Raw genomic sequence first — 11,195 nt, forward strand, 5'->3', positions numbered from 1 at the left:
CTAACCCTAACCCTAACCCTAACCCTAACCCTAACCCTAACCCTAACCCTAACCCTAACCCTAACCCTAACCCTAACCCTAACCCTAACCCTAACCCTAACCCTTACCCTAACCCTAACCCTAACCCTAACCCTTACCCTAACCCTAACCCTACCCTTACCCTAACCCTAACCCTAACCCTAACCCTTACCCTTACCCTTACCCTTACCCTTACCCTAACCCTAACCCTTACCCTAACCCTACCCTTACCCTAACCCTTACCCTTACCCTAACCCTAACCCCTTACCCTAACCCTTACCCTAACCCTAACCCTAACCCTTACCCTAACCCTTACCCTTACCCTTACCCTAACCCTAACCCTTACCCTAACCCTTACCCTAACCCTAACCCTAACCCTAACCCTTACCCTAACCCTTACCCTTACCCTAACCCTAACCCTAACCCTACCCTAACCCTTACCCTTACCCTACCCTTACCCTTACCCTAACCCTAACCCTAACCCTAACCCTTACCCTTACCCTAACCCTAACCCTAACCCTAACCCTAACCCTAACCCTAACCCTAACCCTAACCCTTACCCTTACCCTAACCCTTACCCTAACCCTAACCCTAACCCTTACCCTAACCCTAACCCTAACCCTAACCCTAACCCTAACCCTAACCCTAACCCTAACCCTAACCCTTACCCTTACCCTTACCCTAACCCTTACCCTTACCCTTACCCTAACCCTTACCCTTACCCTAACCCTTACCCTTACCCTTACCCTAACCCTAACCCTTACCCTAACCCTACCCTAACCCTAACCCTAACCCTAACCCTAACCCTAACCCTAACCCTAACCCTAACCCTTACCCTAACCCTTACCCTAACCCTAACCCTTACCCTAACCCTTACCCTAACCCTACCCTAACCCTAACCCTAACCCTTACCCTAACCCTAACCCTTACCCTAACCCTAACCCTAACCCTTACCCCTTACCCTAACCCTAACCCTAACCCTTACCCTTACCCTAACCCTTACCCTAACCCTTACCCTAACCCTTACCCTAACCCTTACCCCTAACCCTTACCCTTACCCTAACCCTAACCCTTACCCTAACCCTTACCCTAACCCTTACCCTAACCCTAACCCTTACCCTAACCCTACCCCTAACCCTTACCCTAACCCTTACCCTTACCCTAACCCTTACCCTAACCCTAACCCTAACCCTTACCCTAACCCTTACCCTAACCCTTACCCTAACCCTAACCCTAACCCTAACCCTAACCCTAACCCTTACCCCCTTACCCTAACCCCTAACCCTAACCCTAACCCTAACCCTTACCCTAACCCTAACCCTAACCCTAACCCTAACCCTAACCCTTACCCTAACCCTAACCCTTACCCTTACCCCTAACCCTTACCCTAACCCTAACCCTAACCCTAACCCTTACCCTAACCCTTACCCTAACCCTAACCCTAACCCTAACCCTAACCCTAACCCTAACCCTACCCTTACCCTAACCCTTACCCTAACCCTAACCCTACCCCGGACGTTGGTTTGGAGTCGATCGCACCTTCCGTTCAAAAGTTATTCGCGAAATGACCGCAAACTGGTGGTTTTCATCCCTATACCTTACCCTAACCCTTACCCTTACCCTAACCCTTACCCTAACCCTAACCCTTACCCTAACCCTAACCCTAACCCATCTATGGAAAGGCCTTGATGAGACGAACAAAACCCGACATTACTCACCTCTCTAGCACATTCCTGGGTCACTAAATCTAGCAATGTCGGTTTGGCTTCAGATAGGCTCCAAATGGCCTGAAACATGCTCCTGAGTGGTTTTTGTAAGGCACATGTTGGACCTGGCACTTGGTGAAATTTTCGCATTGAATGGCGATTTTCAATCGGCCATAACTCCGCCCAGGAACGTTTGGGAGACTCGAAAACTAGTCCATTGGAAAGCCCGTGGCCACATTAGGGGGGGGGACAAAAATTCAAGTCAATCCGAATAAGTCAGATTTTTACGGTTTTTGGGAAATAACTCAAAAACTACACGTTTGGTCATGGGGTGTTTTAGGCTGGCTAGGTGCAGCTCCTCGAGACGCATCGTTAGACACCTACCTCGGCTTTCTAGCACCTTCCTAACTCGAGATAAGTTCAGAATGACCGAAGAATTTTCGGTCATTTTTCCATATCTCGGCTTCCTTTTGTCCCACAATCACGGGGGTTGCACCAGGGGCTCCGGAGGGTGCCTAAATGGGGGGGCGGACGTTGGTTTGGAGTCGATCGCACCTTCCGTTCAAAAGTTATTCGCGAAATGACCGCAAACTGGTGGTTTTCATCCCTATACCTAACCCTAACCCTAACCCTTACCCTAACCCTTACCCTAACCCTAACCCTTACCCTAACCCTAACCCTAACCCTAACCCTTACCCTAACCCTAACCCTAACCCTTACCCTTACCCTACCCTAACCCTAACCCTAACCCTAACCCTAACCCTTACCCTAACCCTAACCCTAACCCTAACCCTAACCCTAACCCTAACCCTAACCCTAACCCCTTACCCTAACCCTAACCCTACCCCTAACCCTAACCCTAACCCTTACCCTTACCCTAACCCTACCCTAACCCTAACCCTAACCCTTACCCTTACCCTAACCCTAACCCTAACCCTAACCCTAACCCTAACCCTACCCTTACCCTAACCCTAACCCTAACCCTAACCCTTACCCTAACCCTAACCCTACCCTAACCCTAACCCTAACCCTTACCCTAACCCTAACCCTAACCCTAACCCTAACCCTAACCCTAACCCTAACCCTAACCCTAACCCTAACCCTAACCCTTTACCTTCAGGTCCACGGGACAGCCATGGGTCAACGATTTGCACCGTCATATGCCAACATTTACATGAGCGAGTGGGAGCGAGAAGCACTGGCCAAGTGTCCCCTGCAACCCACCATATACCTCCGCTTCCTGGACGACATTTTCGGCATCTGGCCTCACGACATCACCCACTTCCCGGAATTCATAAACATCCTGAATAACCACCACTCCTCCATAAAAATCACACATACCCTAGACCCACACACAGTTAACTTTTTAGACACAACAATATTCTTCCGGACTATAAACACCACTTACAAAACAATAGAAACAAAAGTATACTTCAAACCCACAGACACACACGCACTATTACACAAATCCAGCTATCACCCCAAACACACATTTAAAGGCATTGTCAAATCCCAAATCATCCGTTTTCACCGCATCTGCTCCATGTCACCAGACTTCCACCAGGCCACCAGTACCCTCTTCCACAGTCTCCGCAAAAGAGGGTACTCCAAACGCTTCCTAAGAACCATCAAATCCACAACCTTGGCCTCTCTCGCTCCAGCTCGCTCCACCCACCCACCCCAGGTCACTGGCTCCGGACTGCCTCCACCTCCTCCGCCTAAACCTAACCCCCTTCCCCCTCCTTATCCCACCCCCATCCCTCACCCTAATCCTAACCTTAACCCAGGGACGGGGATGGGGGAGGGGGGTCTTTATCCCAACCCCCTCCCCCACCCTAACCCTAACCCTGACCCTTGGGCTGAAGCGGGGGAGGGGGGTTTGTATCCCGACCCCCTCCCCCACCCAGCCCCTAACCCTAACCTCTCTACCCCTCCTCCCGTCACTGACCCCCAACCGAATTCTGTTCGATTCGGGGCCAGTGCGGGCTCCCCCTACCCCAGCCCTAACCCTAACCCAGGGGCTCCCAAGCCCCTCCCTAACCCTAACCCTAACCCGGTTGGAGTTGGAGGCGGCCCGGACCCCAGACAGAACCCCCCTGACCACACACCACAACCCGACCACACCCTGACTGACCCGACACGACTGGTACCTTTTATTTCCACCTTCTCCCACAGAATCACAGGACTCCACCGGACCATCAAGAGCAACTTTTCAATTATACAGCAGCAACCAGCTTTTCATAATCACAGACCCATCTCAGCTTACAGGAGAAACCGGAACTTACAAAACATACTCACACAATCCAAATTCTCCGATCACATACCCCAACTTCATTCAGAACACTCCACCCACTACAAACACAGAAAATTCATTTACAATCCACACAGCAGTACAGCACATCCAACACTGGGCAATTTCTCTCTCAACACCACAAACGTCATCTACATCATCACCTGCAAAACCTGCAATAAACACTACATAGGCGAAACACAACATTCCATACTCACCCGTTTAAAGCAGCACCTGTACAATATTGGGGAAGGCAGACTTCAGACTCCACTGGTCAGCCATTTTCAACACCACTCCCCCACTCATCTCATCATCTCCGGCCTGGAGAATAACGACCACTGGACCATCGGGCAGAGAAAGAGGGCGGAAAGGATTTGGATCCACAGGCTGGGGACCACCACGCCAGGGGGTCTTAATGCAGATTAGACCACATCTCACTGCCTCCCCCTGACGTGGTCGTCCCCTCTTGACCCACTTTTTACAGCCGTTTGGGGCTCTGGAATCCCCATAGTTTTAAACACATACTTGTTTTAACAGAACTTTGACTCCCTCAGGCAGGACGGCATCGAACCCAAAACAATAACCCCCCCCCCCCCCCCCCCCTTTTGGTAAGTCCAAATTATTTTATACGTATTTTAGGATAAAAGAATTATTTTACAGCGTATTTAAAATTCTTACTCATTTTATCCACTCATTTATTTTTAAACATTCTTAATCATTTTTTATTTTTTAGATTGATTTTAAGCTTTTTATTTTACTCATACCTTTTATTATTCAATGTTTACTCACCCCTGTACTTGAGATGCCGTCCTCCCCGGGGCCCCATGCGGCCGAGACTGGAGTTGAACCCGGGTCGCCCACATGAAGGCCGGCGTTATTGCCACGTCACCACCACTCCACAGATCCTTTTCCCCTCTTTTAATTTTAAATATAAATTTTATACTGTTTATACTTACCTTCCCCACAGCACTTACCTTCCACCCACCTGACGGCGACCTAGATTCGACTCCAGTACTCCTCAAATTAATGATTAGGTTTATTCCAAAAAATTATAAAATAAAATGAGTACAGTGGGCGCCCTCTTCCTGCCCGGGGCTCTGCCTGGGGATCGAACCCTGGTCTCCCGGCTGGCAGACCTGGACTGGATCACCATCGCCACATACCGGATCAGTAGGCCTGTGCACAGAAAATGGACCCTCCATAACCTCTAACCCCAACCCGAACCCCAACCCTTACCCAGCCCGTGCCACTGATCTGGTCACCCACCCTATCTGCAACCTGGACAAAAAGAACGAAAAAGAGTAATATCATAAACACCTACCTGAACTGTGCACCATCTTCTTCCACAAAATCAAAGCATCTTGGATGGCTCTCAGCCTGGGGTCCATGGGGCTTGAACCCGGGCCTCCTGGGTGCAAGTCTGTGGCCCAACCAGTGGACCACAAGCAAACAGGTACAGCATCACACCTTTCCCATCTCAGTATAAATACTCACCACCACACCCTTTGAATACATCCAATCACCGACTTTCCCTCCAGAATGCCCCTATAACAACCCATCTTAGGCACACACTAGTCCTTTCCCTCCGAATATTTAATTAACACCACACCCCGACCAATCCCATTACACCACATCATTCAAACTGACACTTGGGGGAGGGACTTTGTCTCCCCCCCTCAACTGTCAAATACCAAATGTTTGTCACTCTCTGGTATCCCTCTGAGGAAGCAGTACTTCTGCGAAACGTCAGGGAACCTGGACTACTCCTATACTCTAGGCCCGTCCTCTTTTTTATTGAGCGAGTGATTTTACTCTTTTTAACCTTTTTATTTGGCTTTTATAGAGTATTTTACTCTTTTTAACTAAATTTTTAAACCTAATAAAGTTTGGTTTTTAAACTGGAGGTGGAGGGCTCTGCCAGCCTGACCCGGATAAGACTAACAACAACAAAGTCTGAGTTTTTAACAGCACCTCCTGGACCATCTGCGGCTGAGACTCTACTCTGGGACGACCAAATCTACATCTACGGCAACTAAGGTAAGAGCCTTCCACCACCATGCCACACTTCCACAGAGACGGGCCTACACATAGGAGTACACCTGAGAGTGACAGACATTCCACACCACAACCACAACCACTGATGTCCTTAAGAATACATACACTTACAGGACAACACATAGACACACACACACACACACACAACACTCCACTCACTCACCCACCCGATGCAGAAACAAGACACATTGCCAAACAACTGTTTAAACTCATTCAGGCCACACACCACAAACACATTATGGACACTGCAGTTTCAACCGGCACCTTCCCACCAGGGATGAACAGACAAGTACAACGCCTTACAGACTTTATCAAACCATCCACACCCACTACAGCCACTTACAACAAAATACACAACAACACAACCCGCTGGATGCAGAACACAATGCTTATCTTACAGGACCATTATCATACAACAATAACCTCTCTTCTCTCCACACCCCTTAATCCCCTGGCCCTTCAAATTGCCACTGGTTGGGCCAGGAAACGCTATGGCCCCAGGCTGATGCAGCAAACACTGCATTCAGTCCACCAACAACTACAGTCTCTACCACAACAAACCAGAACCACCCTCCATACTGCCCCCCCACCCCAGCACCGAAGCAGAAATAACCTGGACCTCACCCTCTTTACAATCCCTGAAGAAGACAGTCACTTCCCCAATCTTCCACCATCCCAGGCTCCCCAGAGACTCACAATCTATCAAGGCACCAACTCAACCACTGGAAATTCACCCTCCACTCCCACCTACGCCAGCCGACAGCCATCCAGGACTCCCCCCATGACAGACTTTTTCCCACCAAGCCATAAACCAGTCCAGAAGCCAGCCAGACGCACAGGCCCCATCATACCTCCACACCGGCAGAACCACCTAATCACCCGGCAACCCACCCCCGAACCTACCACCCACATCATTAACCCGGCAATAGAACCCAACCCAGCACCTGCCACCTCTACCCCGCTGCCCCAGAGGACGAAGAAGGTCACCTGGGGCCCCGTATCCACCAGGACCGACATCACGACCACAGCCCCTGCCTCACCCATATCCCCCATATTCCCCCTAACCCCACCAACAACCTCCCAGCCCAAGTCGCCGATCACACAACCCCCCTTCACCCCTGCCAACATAAAAAACACCCAGTTAGAAGTCAAGGTCCAGATCCACACCCCCAAGCCACCTGCCCGGAAACCCACACAGGCCCCAGAACTGTTATCCATTTCACTCAATAGCACCACTAATGTTTCTACTATCATTTCAGATAACATCTCTCCATTTTCCTCCCAGATAGATGATGCTGACGTCCCGGACCAGTCGGCGGTGCAGTTGTCCCCACCTCCCCTAAAAAACACACATGTGGAACAGGCAACGATGACAACCGGGTCCGTTGAAGTCTATTCAGACCAAAACGCCCCTACTGAGCCCTCCACTCATCTACCCAGGGGGACGACACTGCCCGCCGAGGAAGTCCGGGACGCTGGCTCATCAGCACCCCCGGTCCCCCACGACAGTGTTCCCCCATCATCGCCTCCCCCCTCCCCCCACCCCAACCCAGTAATAACACCGCCCCCAGCTCCCTGTCCACCCATGGCCTCTAGCCCCCTTTTAGATCACCCCACCTTCCCCCTCACCCCTCCAGCTGCTGCATCATCCCTCCATCGTCCCAACTACCACATCGCCCGCCCCAACAGAAAAATCCAGGATTGGTCCTTCAAACCCAGGAGGCCAATCCTGATCCTCGGAGACTCCAACATCAATCGCATCCCCGCCCACACCAACCCGCTCATTCAATTGGACAGTTACCCCGGGGCCAATACTTACCACTTCCTCAAAATCTGTGAAAAAACGATACCAAACCCGGACACCAAGATCGTCATCATTGCAATTGGTATCAATAATAAAGACCAGGACCCCAGGCAGACCTCCATCAAACAGTTCAAGGCACTGTTTAGGCTGCTGAAGTCTGTCTTCCCCACGGCAGACATCTATTTCCCAGTCATCAACTTCTCCCCCAACCTCACCCCCACCCAACAGAATAATATCACTACAATCAATAACAACATGGTCACTCACTTCCCATTCCTAACCGAAATACCTCACGACACTTTTTTTACAGAAAAGGACAATATTCACTGGACCCCCAAAACGGCCAAACTCATCTTTAACAACTGGTGTACACAATTAAATTTATAGTCTCACCCAAAACCAAACTGGCCCCCGACTCACGACCAGACCTCACCATCCCCCGACTACTACAGACACCTGCCAGTAGCCCAGACCTGGGGTGGAACTCATCCAACAATATCTGCAACCTCTCCACATTATTCACCCCCTCACAGATACAGCTACAGCTCTTGGAGAGGGGTTTATCATTCATCCCACGCCCAACAACCTACGACTGGGAGGAACTTCAAAGGGACCTACACAAATATCACAGACGCATCAAATTACTCGACTACTTCCACCCACATTCTGACTTCACACCCTCACAGTTCTCCCACCCCTCACACTGGGAACCAGACTGGACCACCCTCGACAATAAAACACACACACTCATACATACAGACAGGAAATCATTACAGCGCTTTCGGCCCCCGACAGACGTCCCAGACAATCTGTCGGAGGCCGAACGCAAAGCACTCACAATACTTAAAAATAACCCAAACATTATAATAAAACCAGCGGACAAGGGCTCCAAAATCGTAATCATGGACAGACAACAATACCGGACAGAAGCTTACAGACAACTACACAATACACTATACTATAAACCTCTTGACAGTAGCATTCAGCCCCAGACTCAGACCAAACTCCGGACCATTATTCAGACCCTCTACAACAAAAAATTCATCTCATCTAAACAAAGATTTTACCTCTTCGGACCAGAACACCCTCGACCCCGCTATTTCTACCTACTGCCAAAAATACATAAGGAACCCCAGACCTGGACTATTCCCTTTGAAGTTCCTCCCGGCAGACCCATAGTCTCAGATTGCAACAGCACCACTTACAAAATCACAGAATACATTGACCACTTTCTTGGACCCCTCTCCACCACACACCCCAGTTACATCAAGGACACTTACCACTTCCTGGACATAGTCAGATCCATGGCTGTCCCCCATCAGGCACACCTCTTCACAATAGATATCAGCAACCTCTACACCAATATCAACACCACCCTGGGCCTACAAGTCATCTCCTCCATCTTCCAAAAACACCCTGACAAAGACCGACCGGACTCTGAATTATTACAACTACTGGAACTCTGCCTCAATAACAACGACTTTCTCTTCAATAACCAATTTTACCTTCAGGTCCACGGGACAGCCATGGGTCAACGATTTGCACCGTCATATGCCAACATTTACATGAGCGAGTGGGAGCGAGAAGCACTGGCCAAGTGTCCCCTGCAACCCACCATATACCTCCGCTTCCTGGACGACATTTTCGGCATCTGGCCTCACGACATCACCCACTTCCCGGAATTCATAAACATCCTGAATAACCACCACTCCTCCATAAAAATCACACATACCCTAGACCCACACACAGTTAACTTTTTAGACACAACAATATTCTTCCGGACTATAAACACCACTTACAAAACAATAGAAACAAAAGTATACTTCAAACCCACAGACACACACGCACTATTACACAAATCCAGCTATCACCCCAAACACACATTTAAAGGCATTGTCAAATCCCAAATCATCCGTTTTCACCGCATCTGCTCCATGTCACCAGACTTCCACCAGGCCACCAGTACCCTCTTCCACAGTCTCCGCAAAAGAGGGTACTCCAAACGCTTCCTAAGAACCATCAAATCCACAACCTTGGCCTCTCTCGCTCCAGCTCGCTCCACCCACCCACCCCAGGTCACTGGCTCCGGACTGCCTCCACCTCCTCCGCCTAAACCTAACCCCCTTCCCCCTCCTTATCCCACCCCCATCCCTCACCCTAATCCTAACCTTAACCCAGGGACGGGGATGGGGGAGGGGGGTCTTTATCCCAACCCCCTCCCCCACCCTAACCCTAACCCTGACCCTTGGGCTGAAGCGGGGGAGGGGGGTTTGTATCCCGACCCCCTCCCCCACCCAGCCCCTAACCCTAACCTCTCTACCCCTCCTCCCGTCACTGACCCCCAACCGAATTCTGTTCGATTCGGGGCCAGTGCGGGCTCCCCCTACCCCAGCCCTAACCCTAACCTAGGGGCTCCCAAGCCCCTCCCTAACCCTAACCCTAACCCGGTTGGAGTTGGAGGCGGCCCGGACCCCAGACAGAACCCCCCTGACCACACACCACAACCCGACCACACCCTGACTGACCCGACACGACTGGTACCTTTTATTTCCACCTTCTCCCACAGAATCACAGGACTCCACCGGACCATCAAGAGCAACTTTTCAATTATACAGCAGCAACCAGCTTTTCATAATCACAGACCCATCTCAGCTTACAGGAGAAACCGGAACTTACAAAACATACTCACACAATCCAAATTCTCCGATCACATACCCCAACTTCATTCAGAACACTCCACCCACTACAAACACAGAAAATTCATTTACAATCCACACAGCAGTACAGCACATCCAACACTGGGCAATTTCTCTCTCAACACCACAAACGTCATCTACATCATCACCTGCAAAACCTGCAATAAACACTACATAGGCGAAACACAACATTCCATACTCACCCGTTTAAAGCAGCACCTGTACAATATTGGGGAAGGCAGACTTCAGACTCCACTGGTCAGCCATTTTCAACACCACTCCCCCACTCATCTCATCATCTCCGGCCTGGAGAATAACGACCACTGGACCATCGGGCAGAGAAAGAGGGCGGAAAGGATTTGGATCCACAGGCTGGGGACCACCACGCCAGGGGGTCTTAATGCAGATTAGACCACATCTCACTGCCTCCCCCTGACGTGGTCGTCCCCTCTTGACCCACTTTTTACAGCCGTTTGGGGCTCTGGAATCCCCATAGTTTTAAACACATACTTGTTTTAACAGAACTTTGACTCCCTCAGGCAGGACGGCATCGAACCCAAAACAATAGCCCCCCCCCCTTTTGGTAAGTCCAAATTATTTTATACGTATTTTAGGTTAAAAGAATT

Source organism: Solea solea, chromosome 6, assembly GCF_958295425.1.
Source record: "Solea solea chromosome 6, fSolSol10.1, whole genome shotgun sequence".
NCBI lineage: Eukaryota > Metazoa > Chordata > Actinopteri > Pleuronectiformes > Soleidae > Solea > Solea solea.